At 39.1% G+C, this 16,285-nt stretch overlaps 1 pseudogene; it reads left to right on the plus strand.

Annotated features, from left to right (window-relative positions):
• Nucleotides 1-7,259: 7,259 nt before the first annotated feature.
• LOC144304134 (thymosin beta-4-like) lies at nt 7,260-7,548 on the plus strand (annotated as a pseudogene).
• Nucleotides 7,549-16,285: the final 8,737 nt, after the last annotated feature.

Consider the following 16,285-nt stretch of genomic DNA (forward strand, 5'->3'; position numbering starts at 1 on the left):
CTTTTACATACTAATTCAACAGCAATATTTTAAGTGACTTTATCTTAGACTTTTTCTAAAATATTTCATTTTATTTTCATTTAAAAAACCTTTTTTTTTTTTTCTTTTTATACTCCTTTTTCTTTGGTTTACCTAGTATTCAATTAAATGACATAAGAACAAGGGCAACTGGCATGGACAGGATTAAGTTTAAGAACGATTTATGGGGGCATCGCCTCAGTGGTTCAGTCTTGGACTGGGCTCAGGTCAGGATCTCAGGTTGGTGAGGTGGAGCCCTAAACTGGGCTCATGCTCAGTGCTCAGCAAGGAGTCTGCTTGAGATTCTTTTCCCCACCCCCACACCCTCCCTCCAGCTCTGCTCTTCCCTGCAGATATCGCACTTGCATGTGCACATTCTCTCTCTCTCTCTCAAATAAAAATTAAATAAATAAAATCTTAAAAAGAAAAAGATTTACTGTCAGGAAGCATTCAACTCGATAGTGCAAATAGAAGTGAGGGGGTGAGCTAGAAAGTAGCCTGAGGGCAGTAAGCATTCATCATGCAGGGGACATTAGTCAGTGTGCTTTTTTCAGAAAACCTGAGCAAGGAGCCAGCGAGCTTAAGTGAAGGTCGCTCAAGAGAGCTCTGACTTTCTTGCATCAGGCTATCTTAGTTGGCCTGCAGGATGCTTTTGAAGGCAAGATAGCCCTCTTCTGCATCATAAGCTTTGCCCCTGCTCTTCACAAGCAAATGAAAACACTGCAGAGCAATAAACAGAAGAATCTGAGTCTTTCTGTGCAGAATTTGTGTGTGTGTGTGTGTGTGTGTGTGTGTGTGTGTGTTTCTGGCAGCAGAGTTACATTAAAAAAAAAAAAATCAGAGCGAGAGGGAAAAAAACCCCTAAAGTCACTTTGTTACAAAAATATCCTAAAATCTGGGAAAGTGGCCCAAATCCTAGGAAGATTTGGATTTCATATTAGACAAACAGGGTCAACCATAGAACTTTCTGGTAAACATTTGTGCATAAGAATACAATTGGAATTAGTTGAAAGGGAAAAATTGAAAGTAAATGGGGAAGGCAAGAAATCCTAACCTGCACTTTATTTCAAAGTTAGCCTCAAACCTCACTTTTAAATACAGTGTCTGCTTAATATTACCTAGGTTTAAATGATTCAATAAAGAGATTTCTTTTTTCAAAAAAACAGTTTAGTCAGACCTTTAACTAAGCACTTGTTTGAATTCTATGACCATAGGAATATTCTTGGAGTTTGCAGCCAACCAGCACTTCAAATTAAATTTTGATGAGTAAATAAACCTACACCCAGATATAAAGCTAGGTACAGAACAGCCAGTGACATCATAGTGCTGTGTATTTGCAAAAGCCCAGATGAGGCGAGCTTCTCCATTCACTTTCCTTTCAGCACTGACCTGACTTTTTCCTTACTGCAACCAGAATTTTCCTTAATGCTCTATTATTAAGTTATATTATTAGGGAGTGCTTAGAGTATATAAAAATTTTTTTGAAAGGCAAATTATTTTCTAATAAAATCAGCACTATTTCTTGCAGCAGATTACTGGATATTGCAGATGTTATTCATAAAATACCTGTCAGCAGACCAGAAAGGAAATCTAATTGTGTAATGCATAGAAGCTACGGATATCTTGGTTTGTATAAAGAGACTATGTTATGCTAAGTGAAAATTTCAGAGGAAGTTTAAGACTTATGCGTAAACCAGGGTGTTATTTTAGCAATGATACATAAACAAAATAACTTAGTTTAAAATAAATAGTTAAATCTCATACAAATATATATGGACAACTCAATTGGCCTACAGTAACTTTGGAAGCAAATGTATAAAACAGTGATGGTTGTTTCTCCCTCTAAAAAGAATCACAAAAATTAAATGTAAAATATATTGTCTGATGGATCTACTTTGCTGATATAATGTTTGTACTACAGAGACAAAGGACAATAAACATTGCTAGTCACAAGCTATTGTTTCACTGAAGTTTCATTTTCAATGTTTATCCCTTCCCAACACGTAGTCTATGCTTTCTTTATTGTTTTCTACCATTTTTAGTTTTTCTTTCCATCACAATGCAAATTTCATGAAAGCAGACACTTCTCCTCTGACACTTTTATACTTTATCTCTTCACAATAACAATATCATTTGGACATCGAATCAGATTTTCCTTCTGTTCAAAAAGATTTATCTGTACACTGAAAGCACAAGCTGCAGGACAAAACTAGATATAGTTTTCAATGGTAGTTAGCATCAAAATTGAAAACTTCTGTATTGTAAAGGACACCATCAGGAGAGAGGAAAGACAATCCACAAAACAGAACATTTTTTCAAATTATGCAATCTGAAAATTATATAATTATATATAGTTATCAGTAAGGGACTTACATCTATAATATATAATGAACTATTATCACTCAATAATAAAGAGACAAATAACCCAATTAGAAAATGGACAAAGGACTTGAATAGATATTTCTCCAAAGAGGATATACACATGAATAATAAACATATGAAAAGGTGTTCGACATCATCAGTCATCACAGAACTGTATGCCAAGACCGCAGTGAGACAATACTTCATACCCACTAGTTTGTTTCCAATAAAGTCAGATATAACAAGTGCAAGGAAGGATGGCGAGAAATTGGTGCCATATGCTGCTAGCAAGAATATCAACTGATGTGGCTGCTTTGAAAAACAATCTGTCACCTTTTGAATAGTTAGACATACAGTTAGCATATGATACAGCAATTCCACTCATAGTTATATACCCATGAGAAAAATAAACCTATGTTCACACTAAAACTTATACACAAATGTTCACACCAGCGCTGTTCATAGTAGTCAAAAAGTGGAAACAACCCAAAATGTCCACCAACTGACAAATGGATAACCAAAATGTGGTATATCCATACAATGGATTATTATTGGGCAATAAAAAAGAATGAAATATTGATACATGCCACAACATGGGTGAACCTTGAAAACATGCTAAAGAAGAGAAGCCAGTCACAAAGGACCACATGTTATATGATTCTATTTCTGTAGAATACCAAGACTAGTCAAACCTATTTGACTGAAGGAGATAAAAAATAGATTTGTGGTTTCCTAGCACCAGAGGTGATGTGGAGATTGGGGATGATGACTAACCTTTAAAAAACAGGTCCATCTTCTATCCACCAAGTCCTGCTGTATCAAGGTGCCAAGAGCCACAAGTTGTTGGACATTCCATCTTATGAGTCTCTACATGTTTGCATACTCACCCGCCCATGGTTGTGCAGGAGCTCTGGATTTAATGTCACAGGCCAAGGCCTTGTATCCCATATTCCACTAACTATACAATCTTGAAAAATTCACTTAACCTTTCCAAATCTTTTTTTTTAAGATTTTATTTATTTATTCTTGAGAGACAGAGAGAGAGAGAGAGAGAGAGAGGCAGAGACACAGGCAGAGGGAGAAGCAGGCTCCATGCAGGGAGCCTGACGTGGGACTCAATCCCGCGTCTCCAGTATCATGCCCTGGGCTGAAGGCAGAGCTAAACTGCTGAGCCACCTGGGCTGCCCAACCTTTCCAAATCTTAACAAAATAGAAATCAAAAACAACTACCTCACAGGCACTGTGAGAGCTACATGAGATGGCATGAGTCAAAAGTGTCTCTAAACTGTAGATCCTACACAAATGTAAGTGGTTGCTGTCATCATTCTGCAGACTTGAGGTCTTGATTTCTACTTTCCTACAAGAAGTCAGGCCCAAAGAGACCTGACTCACATCACCTAAATACATCATATGCAGGAGCCAGGATCTTAATTAACAGTGAGAAATCACACTGTCAAGAGGATTGGATAGGCATGTCAGTCTGTCCATTCATTTCCTTCCCAGGAGAGAAATCTATTTGAGAAACTCAATTATCATTGGGAGGTTGCTTAGAGAATACAAAATCAGACCTCGGAGAGTTGGATTATCCTGGGAGCATTAATATGAAGTTATGGCAAATTAATGAGTCCCCTTCCTTCTCTACAGGGATAGATTTGTCAAGCAGACTAACATCCTCCCTTCTTTAGAGCAAGAATTGCTCACAGACATGAATTTCATCCCTAGTTTTTCAGGTAATCCTCCTCCTAGTCAAGGTATTTATAACTTCAAAATCATCACCCCTCTGTACTTCATGTATTGTTATAATGAACCAATTCCCAATTTCAAACTTCTTTGTATTTATTTTATTTTGCAGGTTGACTGCTTCCCTGGTGACTATTTGTGGCATACAAGTCTCCACACGCTACAGAAACTTTGGTCCAATCAAGGCCGACCAGAAAAAGCTAACCTAACTTACGTGATATGGCTCCTTTTCTGAACCACTTGGTTATCTTATCTTCTTCCGAACAATTTATATCTGACCTAAAAAGTAGAGTCCTCTATAAATGTAAATTATTGTGATTACTGTAAGCCCTGCAGATCAAAAACTTCATGTTTGATCATCATGGCATGATTAGAACCTGCTGGTAAAAGTCTTTAGTCCCTCTGGCCTTCTTTCCTTTCCTGACACACTGACCATCACCTTTTTCTTAAATCAACTTTGCTTTGAAAGAATTTTAATAATAGAGAAATGAGAGTTTTATACTATTCTAGAATGAAAAATTAATTATTAATATATTTATCTGGTCTCTCCCAAAATATAGATATCATTATGGGTATCACATGGCATAATAGTGGAAAGAATGTGGATTTTGGAGTCAGGGATTCGAAGAATTCTGACTCAGTCTCTTATTAGTAATAAATCTTGGTCCGTTACTCAACCACTCTGAATTCACTTTCTTCATCCACTACATACATCTTCATTACTGTCCTACAGTAACAAAAAACAATGCGACATAACAAAGATTATGACTGAAATGTTTTAAGTACAGTGTAAAGGATAGCTATTATTATTGAGACTTTGACATTCTTTAAAAAGACCTCTGTCATTGTGAGTTGGGTCATGGCTTGCTATGTGTCTCCTAAAACCATGGGTCTTTCTGTTCATTATTTGAAAAGCAAAAGGAAAATGACACTCTTTCATGTTTAAACATAATAACAGTGTGGTTAAATAAGTTTTCCTCAGTGCACACACATTTTTATTATATATTTCAAAAAAGTGGCTCAGAGTATTATAGAACCTCAGTACGATTTGTAGGGCAGCCTCCTAAGAAATGCAGAGAAACACAAACAGTATCTGTACCAATTTTCTCATCTGATCTCACCTACTATTTCAAGAGAGGGAAGTAGCCCACAGCATTACAGGCCTCTGACTTCAAAGCCTCTTAGATTTTAAACTGCTGTTTGACTTGGAAAAACCGTGGTCAGATGCTCAGGCTTTAAAAAAAAAAAAAATCAAACACCATTAAAAGTCCTGCTAACTGCATTCCCAAGGTTTTATAATCTGATCCTTTTCCAGAAAGGAAAGAATGATCTATGAAAGGAATACTATGTAATGAAACATTTTTTCGGTTGAAAAAAAACTGAGTTTTTTGAGTTGACTTTTTATTTTCTAAAAGTCCTCTAACTGCTGACAAGTCTAGTGCAACTCTTTCACTGAATAAAACAAATGCAGAAAACAAAACAAAAAATCTAATCCAAGAAGTCTAAAAAGGAATGCCAGATGTGAGACAGTCCTACAAGAAACAAAGGTAGTATTTCAGATTTCTTCTCCTTAAGATGAAGTCCTGTGGATTGTTCATTTTCCTGGGATATCCTTTCAGTTTTCTTGAGCCTGTCTACTCCAGCTGAGGCATCTCTTACTCAGAGAAGGGTTGCCTCCCTATTTTCCACTGACTTTTTGCATTAGTCTGCTCACACTGCCACAACCAAATACCATAGACTAGGGGGTTTAAAACAACAGAAATTCATTTTCTTATAGTCTGGAATCTAAAGGCCCATGATAGAATGCCAGCATGGTCTGGTTCTGGTGGAAGCTCTCTTCCTGGCTTGTTGACAGCTGCCATCTTTCTGTGTGCTCACATGACCTCTTTCTGTACAGAGAGGGAGGGAGGGGAGAGAGAGAAAGAAGGAGAGATTGAGAAAGGGACGTTGACAGAAAGCTCTTTGGTGTCTCCTCTTATAAGGGCACTAATCCCATCATGAGAGCCCTACTCTCATGATCCCATCTATTTACCTCCCAAAGATCCCATCTCCAAATGCCATCTCACTGGGGGTTAGGTTTGGTGGGGGGGGAACACAACTCAGTCCACAACTCACATCTAAACCTCTTACTGGATCAACTCACTACAATTTAATGGCTTCATGGTTTATCTGGCCTTATAGTATGACAATTACTCACCAGATAAAGTGAACCGATATGCTTATAGAAGTTAAGTAAAAAAGTTGAACCCCATACCAGGTTTAAGATCTGGATAGGAAAAGGTCAATGCCTTATTGCCCAAAAGATTTCATATGAAAACTTTACCTTGATGAATTTGCCAATATTCAGAGATTGGTCCTCAGTCTTTTGGACTCAGAAATCTGATTTTTGTAGATGCACCTTTCAAAGCTCAATTTTGGATCAAAATATTCACATTCACACAGCTCAAGAAGCTAGTGTATAAATAAGAATGCCAGTAGGCCAGTTAACAATGAGAAATAAAATCTGTCACACACACACACACACACACACACACACACACACACGAATACTTAAATTGGCACAGACTACAAATTCTAAGGAGTTCTTTTTTGGAAAGCCAAGTTATAATCAGAAAGCTGCTTGCTAACCAAGAATTCAAAAGAGAAGAGATTATTAGCATGATTAAAATGTTTAATATTATAAGGCTAAGAAAACCTGATACATTCAGCCTCAGTGTAGAAATAGCCTTAAACCAATGGGGCCATGAAAATCAGAATCTTTCAGTAGGACTTCCTCTCCCTGAAAAGTGCCTGAATTTGCTCTCCCAAGTTAAACTGATTTTCCACTTTCTGTTGCTAAATAACACCGTGTACAATGGAACCCTCCAGACTTGCTCAGGTCTGGGAGCCACTGTACCTCTGTAGTACAGAGTTAAGGTGTGGGAGTTCAGAACAGGAGCAGGAGAGCCTGATGATCTCATTTTGAATCTTAGTTCTGCCACTCCCTGGCCAGATGACCTGGAGGGCTTGATTGGAAATGCCCTAAACATCATTCCTCCATTGCAATATTAAGAAAATAATCCCATTTAGGCAGTCAGTTGGGGCCACTGCACAGAAGGTACTTTGCTCATTTGAGTTCCTCGCCTTGTTCCCCTGCAACCATGTCTGACAAACCCTATATAGCTGAGATTGAGAAATCGGGTAAGTCAAAATTGAAGAAGACAGCAACACAAGCAAAAAAATCCACTGCCTTCAAAAGAAACAATAGAACAGGAGAAGCAAGCAGACACATCCTAGTGAGGCATGCGCCGCCGGTATGCACTGTACATTCCACAAGCATTGCCTTCTTATTTTTCTTCTTTTAGCTGTTTGACTTTGTAGGATACAAAGGGGTTGGATCGAGCTTAAATGACTGTGCTGCCACTTTTCACACCAAAGAATTGAGGACCACTGACATGGAAGGCCACACCTGCCTCTCCCATCTGCCCATCTGGCTGGCAGGGAAGGAAAAGAACTTGCAAGTAGGTGAGGGAAAAAGCTGGGTGGAACAACAGGGAAATCTAGAGTAAGAACCAAGCTGCTCTAAGGTGTCCTGCGGGCTATCAAATGCAATTTAACCGGAGTGTCATTTGTTGTTGTTGTTGTTCAAATTATTTTTTTAACTATTGGAATGCACATTTTTTAAATATGTAAATAAAAAGTTCAAGAACCTGAAAAGAGAAAATAATCCCATTTAATTTGTGGGGTTGTTGTGAAGATTATGCTTGTAAGGTTTTTGGCACATTAGCCTTAATAAAATACTAAATAAATCTTAACTATTATTTGGTGGAAATTTGCAAGTTTAGTTCATTATTGGATTTTATAGTTTGAACTCTCAGGGTACAGTCTCATGTCACTTATTTCCATTTTTCCTGCAACTGACGTTTATCTCATGTTTGCTCTTGGAACATACAACCAACCTATCATACTGATGATAGAGACAGGTGATGTAACTTTAGAGAGTACACGCTTACTTCTTTTCTAACTCACTAGATAACGTAGAGTTTAACAGAGAACCTCTGGGGATAATGTTATTTACCACTTTTCTAGGACAGAAGTTCAGGTCATCACTGTGGACAGTTTGTGATGGTATTTTAAAAAGGCAGCAGGAGAAGATGACTATAAAGGTCAAATACAGAGGAAAACTGCTTATCTCCCCCTGAGTTTGCCAAAACCTATGGTTATCTTTCTTTTATCTTATATTTTATTGCAAAATAGAATGCATCTACCCAAAAGTACATATACTGGCTTTGTTAGTAATTATTTCTTTGCTTTTATTTATACTTTTACTACCCAAATAATAAACTATAGCTACTGTAATGTAGTCTGTCTTTGGACTTTATACAAGTGTAATCACCCATTATTTTACATCTAACTTCTTTGTCTTAATTTTGTTTTCAACTTATACTCATGAGGGTTGGATATAGTTGGAGTTCATTAATTTTATCACTATGTGGTATCCCACTCTATAAATATAACACAGTGTATTTATCCATTTGCTTTTCATAGAATTTATTTTGGTTCTGGTTTCACCAACTGATTACAAATAATGCTGCTTCACATTACAAATAATGCTGCTTCTTTAAACATACTTGTGCGTGCCTTTGGGTGAATCCTCACCAAAAAATCAGCCGGACAATCTAAAATTGAAAAAATGTGATATATTAAAGAACAAAAACACACTGGTTTAACAGCAGATGGTCCACAAAAGAAGACAAGCAAGAAGCAGAGATAAAAAGGACTGGGGAAAACAAAACAGAAAATCACCCATGTGGGATCCTGTGACCTGCTCCAGTGCCAACCAATCAGAGTGTTCATTTTCCATGGCCACACGTTTGGCTCAAGAGCTGGCGTGTGACTCAGACTGGGGCTTCAGGCACCAAAATGAGATACTTTCTTTTCCCCTAGACCCAAACCTGGGGTTTCTGGGCTGGAGTCTAGTCAGAGCCAAGAGAGAAGGGTAATTGAGTCCTGATAACATCATGGGAGGCCCTAGAGAGAGCTATACCAGTCCTATCGCTGGACTGGTAGGTTCCATGAGCAAATATTTCTCTATTTACTTTAGACCAATTAGAACTGGTTTTTGTTTTGTCACCTTCAATGGAAATCCTAACTGTAAATACTCTTATGCACTCTTACGCATTCTGCCCTCATTTGTAGCTTCCTAATGGAAAGGTATATATCATATTATGAGAAACTTCAGATCAATTCCCTGAACTATTTCCCAGCTTGTAAATGGCCTTCCTTCCTAATAAAGCAACAACAGAGATCTAGAGACCTAACTGCACACAGGACATCTGCATTGAATTCTTCTTCCTCAACGGATCCCTGTCGATCTATATTCATCTAGCAAAACTTTGCATTTCTCTGTCCCTTGTCCATTTTTTTGCACCCCTAATTTTAATATATTGTTTTAATTAACATTTTTGGAGCTAAAGTCTTAGAGAGTTGTGATTATGTCTGAGTGGGAGGATTCATGACTACTCACCAATGGAATCATATTCAAAGAGAAGAGTGGATTGTGAATTGCAGTAGCTTCTGTTTTTGAGCCTAAGGATGAACTTAAAATTCAAGATGGCCATTCATCAGAAAGCCTCTAAGGTAGGTCTCTGTAAATTGGCTTATCTGAGCATCACAGATCTCTCCTATTGAGTTCCCTTTCCAGTTCCCTTTCCTTAGAGCATGATGCTCTAGGCCCTGGTCTCTGGGCTCTGGGCAAGACACGTTGTTCATTGCATGGTTGATTATTTTCTACACAGAGAGACACTTCCCTCTTTAAAACTAAAATGAAATCTCTTTTTCTTCAAGTTTTATATTGCTCCTTATTCCTCCTTCTTAACTGGGATAGTATTAAAAAAAAAAAAACCTCATGGATAGGCTTTTGATGCCAATCATCTTTAAAAATTCCTTGCTTGGCCCTCCCTTCGTGTCCCCCCACACTCCCCACACCCCTAAAATTAACTAAGTCAGAACACAGAACCTGACAGGCTATAAGGCCAGCCCACAGACATGTCCCGCTTGACATTTACAATATATTTTAAAATTTTTTAATTTAAAATTTTTAAATTTAAATTTTTTTGTTTTAGTTGATAGTTTATTAAATACACTACATTTGTACCTTATTCTGTAGTTTTTTAAAATCATTCACACAGGGACTTATTAAAAACGTACTTTATAGAAAACCATCTGCAAAACTAAAATAAAAATAAGAACGCACATTTTACACACATATTAGATAAACTGCTGGAAATCTTAGGAACTATTTTAATGAAGGCGATTGTAAAACATGAAGTGCCTCGACTTTATCAAATCTGACACCAGACCATGACTTCGGAAGTGTTAATGTTGAAACGTGGATGCAAAAGTGTCTATTTTGCCACACACAGTTAATATCAGGAGAGTCTACATGACAAGTCTCACTCCAGGAGCCTCTTGAAATATCAGGGTGTCTGGCACCCCACGTATTCCCTCCTGGCAGCCGTTAGCTCGAGCAAAGTAGCAGCTGCCTCTTTCGTATTAAAACCGGTCCACTTCACTTACTGCCTCTCCCACTGGAGCCCCAGGAAGGCAGCAAAATGCAAAGTAGAAATTGCTGCAAAGTGTGACTGCAAGACCTCAGATGGGATGTTACCAAACACCTTATTTTCTTTAACAGTTTTTACCCCGTCCACTTTCGCATCATCTTTGTACATACCTGGTTATCAGAAGAAATATTTTTGAAAGTACATGAACCTTTTTACTTACGAGTCACCTGGAGAATGTACTGTTTCAGTTAGTATTGCCATTTAGCAAACCACCCCCAAACAGTGACTTAAAAAATAACCGTCATTCATCAGTTTGGACCGGACACAGCAGGCTTGGTTCATCTCTGCTCCATGAGATGTCAGTAGGTGACCCACACCGAGGAACTGGAATCTTCAGGAGACTGGCTCACTCACGTGTACTCACTGGCTGGTGGCTGGGCGTGGACTGGGCCTCAGCTGCAGCTTTTGGCTGCAACACCTTTAAAAGGCCTCTCTAGCAGCTGCTTGGCTTCCTTACAGCACAGTGGCTTGGTTTCCACAATAAGCGTCCCAAGAGACAGGACGTGAAAGCTACTGGTTTCTTAAGTGCCTGGTCCAGAAAACTGCACAGCATGGCTTTCACCGTATTCTACTGGTCGAGGGGTGACTGCTGAGTCAAACAGTGGACATAGAGCGAAGCTCTCGATGCAAGATGTGTCCAAAAACCCAGGGCCGTGTTTTATTTTTTTTTTTTCAGGGCCGTGTTTTAAAACTGCTACACTTATTAATAATGCAAATGCTTGGATTTCACCCTAGACTCTCTGAATCAGAATTTCTGAGGCTTGAGCCTGGGAATGTATTTTTATTAAACACCCCCAATTTTTTTAAGCAGACCAAAATTTGATTTCTGTGTCACCTCGGAACCTCTTATTTTAACATTATGTTCCTTAGCTGAGAGTTTTTTGTGATATCCACAACCACCACGCTTCATTAGATGGGAAGGGGCAGTATTAAGTGGTCCGGGTCTAAATTTGAATTCCTCCCACACTGCAAGCAGAGCAGAACACAATAGAAGGTGCAAGAAAGTAAGGTGACAGCTGACAGGAAACTTCACCAGACTCTGACCTGGGGTACCCCTCTCTTGTGAGAAAACGTGCTTCTTTCCCATAAAAATGGGAAAGGGATGATAAGGAGAGGGATGTTATTTCACTAGGGGTGTGTATCAGTTGGGTTCCTCTGAGAAGCATACCCTGAGATGCAGGCTGAATGCACACAGTTTCTTTGTGAGGTTGGGGGATAGATGAGGTAGGAGAAGCAAGACAGGGAACAGAGGTGCGTAATTAAGCCAGCCACCTCAATGGGAAACCAGAGTTTAATCCAACTGAGAGACTCTGGGAAAGGCATAAAGACATATGTGTCAGAATTATCCTGCCAAGTGGTAAGAGAGCTGAGATATTTCTATTCCCACCTTTGAATTAATTAGTAATTAAGTAAGGATGCCCTGAAGGGGTCATGAGTTCACAGCCATTCCATTAGACAATGTGGGATCTAGCAGCCCAAGAGCAGGTATTGGCCATTTTAAATCGGGCTGGTTACATGAAAGTGATAGAGGACCCAAGACGATATGAGCAGAACACACTCGTCACATGTCAGATCTCACATCTGTGCTCCTCTGGCTTAATCAAAATAGATCAGACTAAGGACTTTGACATATGGGAATTTCCAACTCGTTCTTTATGATTATTTTCGGCCTGTTTTGTTATTTTGGATTATACAAGGGAACTCCTTATCTTTCTTGGAGGTGAAGTCTGCCTGCGAAACCTGTACTATTTCATCATTTATGAAGAAAGCAGCTCCTTATCATTGAAAGAATTAACTTTTGGAGCACTGGTGATGTTATTTCCAGATGTGTACCGTCCTGACACTACTGGCCAATCCAGAGGAGCCCAGGCCACCGTGCAATAGTCGACGTGTGAAAACTTTAGGGACATCTTTGGTTCCATTAAGAGACCGCTTCACAGACTACTTTGATGCCATCTCTCCCAGGTTTTCGTGTTTTTATTTTATAAGCAGGGGAGCCATCTGGGCTATGCTCTTTTAGGTTGTGTTTGAGACTGCTCTTCGGGAAGGGCTATCCTGGAAATTGCCAGTGATTACGTAGGTGCTGGTTCTGTACTTGCCTATGTTGTTTGAGTTGCTTTGCCTCATATCCAAGGCAGCCCAGTGCTGCCCAGATGACTCTTCAGATGCTAGTCACTAGGTCCACTCTCTTTAGGAGGTGAGGAAATTGCCAGGCAGTTAATGACTTCTGATAAAGATGCTCTAGACTACAGTGAAAGCAACTGTCTAATATCATTATTCACTCAGGAGGTGGCCTGGAGGGAGGTCCCAATGATTTTGGCTACATTTCTTTGATTCATAAATCTATCTAGTTTACTAAATGCATATCATTCCTGCCTTACAGGAGCCGGTCATCTTTCTAGGCCATTTCTATAGAGAGAAGGTAAGACCATGCTATGGAGCTGCATATTTGTGACGATCTCATGCATATAATGACTGAAGTAAACGGGATTTTTTTTTCTCCTTATGCATTTTCACACTAGAGATGCTTCCTACGTGCTTCTTACTGAATTTGTCTATTTAGCTGTTCTTTTCTTGCTTTGCCACAACCTGCCCTGTGCTTTTCATCTGGTCCTGCAAGTTCATATAAACAGTCAATAAATCAAAGATGAATCAGAGTGTGCTTTCATTGAATTAGGCTATGATATTAAATTTTATTCCTCTAAAATAAATATATATATGTATGTATATCAGGAAAAAAATTATTCCTCTCAGAGGATGCAACTAGAAGCTCAATGGTTAAATTTACTATATAGCTATAGATATCGATATTGATATAAATGTATATTTTAAAGGGCATATATAATTTAAAAATATATAAAATATATATCTTTATATCAGTCTATATCTATACATATATACATAGATATGTTTTATTTGGTCCTGACAACAATCTGAATTATGTATATAGATATAGGTAGGAAATCCATGTTTTTATGTAAACTATACTAATTTTTAATATAAGCAACTAATTAAAATCGTTTTTGTTTGTTCCTCGCAGAAACTTGAATTAATTGCCTGCATTTTTAAAATAGTATATTTCACGTAACAATATGGATTTCCCACTTGTGCAGGTTAAAGATTCGGCAACATTGGGCCTTCATTACACAGCAACTGTATGCTAAAGAGAGTAAGTAGCATCTTCTCTGTTAAACTAAGTACTCTGCAGTTTGCTACAGACCCCACCCCTCTATGGATACCCAACACTGGGGCCCAGTGTTATTACCAGTGTCCTTACAATAGCACTCAACCACCCATCTGCGTCTGTAGGAGACGCTTAGTCCCTGAAGACTGAAGTCCCTGCAAGACTGGAAGTTTCCCAAAGACAGAAAATATGTTTATCTACCTTTGTTCATTCAGTACGTGTCATACGGTAAGCACTCAATGAATATGAGTTAAATGAATGAAAGGAAAGATAAACCTAGTCTTTTGCAAGATAAGATACTTGGCTATAAGAATTCTCTTTTTGCTAGAATGGGAGGCTTTTATGCCCAGTGACCAATAACTTTGCATAACCTGCAGCCCCTGCCTTGAATCTGGACTAAAGTGACCAGCACCACACTTGGGGGGGAAGGAGGGACCTGGGACCAAAGTGACTAGGGGCTGAGTTTATTAACAGAGACTCTGAAAAGCTTCCCCCTCCCAGGTCACATAATACATTATTAATAAGGGAAAAGTGACCTTATGCACCTTATAAAAGAAAAATGTAGCCACTTGAGATTTGAGCAAGTCATTTGCTAAGGCTCCAGATGCCAGGAAACTCAGATGTTTCCCTCTCTCTCCCTCTCACGCCCCTGTGTTAGCTATTAGTACTGCTCAACTAATAAAAAATATTTAATTTAATTGTTTTGGAAAGAAATCTTACTGGTAACAGAGAAAGTATGTGACTTTGCTTTATTTTTACAGAAGGCCCTTGCTTTCTAATGTTTCCTTGTGCTCAGAATGGGAGCCCAGGAGTCCACCACACGCAGGGAAACTTCAGCCCGGCCAAGCTGACATCAGAGTGCTCCTGACCCACATGATCCAACTGCAGAGCAGGGGCTCCACCCATCCATCCGTAGTCCTGCCTCTTGCAAGGATTAAACACAGCAAGGAGAAAAAGGAAGCTTATTTAATAGGGCCTTCAGAGAAGAATCCTAAAGTGGAAAATAGATAGAAAGCATAAGACACTTTGTATGACATTGAAAGAGGAAACATTTTCTTAAGGCATAAAAGGAGTGGGCAGTCTTTTGCTTTAGAAGCAAATTCAAACTTATCATCCTGGCCTCTAAAGCCTGACATGATGAGCCAGCATCTGAGGTCATCTCTTGTCTCCCCCCGCCCCACCCCCATGGGCCCTATTTCCCATCACCCAAATGCGGCAAGCCCGCTTTGGGGGCTCTGAACGAGCCTGGAGTGCTGTGACCTGCATGCAGGTAGCTTGTGTTCATCATTCAGGTGTTGGCATTAATGTTGCCTTCTCAGAGAAGCCTTCCTTGACAGCCCCATCTGATGCCCCTAGCTTCGCCTTTACCTGCGATGTAACCACTAGCAAGTATGTTTCATTAGAACGAGGTTCTGGGGACGTCTGGGTAGCTCAGTGGTTGAGCGGCTGCCTTCGGCTCAGGGCATGATCCCAGGGTCCCAGGTTCGAGTTCCACATCGGACTCCTGCAGGGAGCCTGCTTCTCCCTCTGCCTGTGTCTCTGCCTCTCTCTCTGCGTCTCTCATGAATAAATAAATAAAATCTTTTAAAAATTTTTTTAAAAAAGAACAAGGTCTGACCTCCATTCTCTGATGCACTCCTGATATGTGGCATACAGAAAGCGCTCCATAAATATTTGTTGGATGAATGAATAAATAGATAAGAGAAGCTTGTCAGCAGAATGAAAAGTTTGAAAAGCTTCAAAGTAAGACTTAAAGTAGCAAGAGAGAGAGGAGCTAGGAAGGAGAGTCCCAAGAGATGTAGGAATAAAAACGGGCAGGAGGCAAGGTGTTTCTTGCTCAGAGGCCCGCTCTCCCCTTTCTTGTCATTGAAGCTTCAAGCTCAGCAGAACGTTTTTTTTTTTTCCTTTTTTAAAAAACTGTGATAAAATCAACAAAGTGTTGTGTAAATGCAAAGTGAGCAGCATATTGATTTGTTACATTTATATTGCGATCAGTTACCATTGCAGAGATAGCTAACACCCCCATCATCACATCATCATGTAATTATTTCTTCCAGTGGTGGGAAAAATTAAGATCTAGTCTCTTAGCAAGCTTAATGTTTAGAATATGGTTTTGTCCATAATCACTGTATGGATTAGGTCTCTAGGACTTATTTACTGGTTGCAAGTATGAACCCTTAAATTATATCTCTCCCACTCCCCTAGCCTTTGGAAATGATTATCCCATTCTCTGTTTTTTGAGGTTTTTAAAATTCAACTTATAAGGGATATCATACAGTATTTGTCTTTCTCTGTCTGGCTTATCTCACCTCTACATCAAACTCCAACATTTTCTGCACTGCAAAAGAAAACAATTAACAACATAAAAAGGCAACTATAG

Source organism: Canis aureus, chromosome 33 (assembly GCF_053574225.1).
Source record: "Canis aureus isolate CA01 chromosome 33, VMU_Caureus_v.1.0, whole genome shotgun sequence".
Taxonomy (NCBI): domain Eukaryota; kingdom Metazoa; phylum Chordata; class Mammalia; order Carnivora; family Canidae; genus Canis; species Canis aureus.